This window comes from Micromys minutus, assembly GCF_963924665.1.
Source record: "Micromys minutus genome assembly, chromosome: 8".
NCBI classification, from domain to species: domain Eukaryota; kingdom Metazoa; phylum Chordata; class Mammalia; order Rodentia; family Muridae; genus Micromys; species Micromys minutus.
The window spans coordinates 72,271,971-72,272,714 of record NC_137977.1 but is presented as its reverse complement, the minus strand read 5'-3'; positions in this window follow the sequence as shown (position 1 = coordinate 72,272,714).

Genomic DNA, 744 nt, shown 5'->3' with positions numbered 1-744 from the left:
TTTCTATGAACACTTTCTACTGAACATTTGTAAGAACTATATCAATTATTTGAATTAACATTGCTATTTTCTATTTTGCTTTTGGTTTTTAACTAACAAGTTCACTAAAACATAGCAGGCTCGGAATCTACTTCTGAGGCTCTTCTAATTCTTCTTTTCCCTAGCCTTATCTCTTTATACATTTCCTTTTGAAAAAACTCATACCATTCCAGAAACACTTTAAAACCCACACTAATTCTAAGCTAGATTTTAATAATATGTATTCCCTCCTTTTATTGAGGTATTAATATTTTCTTTAATCGCTCATCATTATAGGAAAAATAAATTTCCAATGGCCTACTCATTAACAGTAATTTCTTGGCCTGTTATGCATCACACACACACACACACACACACACACACACACACACACACACACACACACACACACACACACACTAATTGCAGGAGCTCCACTGAAGGCTAGAAGACTTGAAAGAGGGCTAAGACTAGTTTTCTTAAGACCAGGCCAGAGAAGGTGTGGGGAAGGCTTCCCACTTGTAGCTCAGCTGGGCAGGGAAAGCCTCTGCCCTCTTAGAGTTGCCTTTGCTGCAGCTGCTGAAGAGTCCGCGGGTGGAAAGGGGAGGAGCCGCTCACACTTGCGGCCACGGCTCCGCCCTCTCGGGTCCCGCCCCACGCGACGCCCCGCCTACCGGGCTGTGCGGAGGGCGCGGGCGGCCCGGGGTTGTGCGCGGCCGCTCAGCT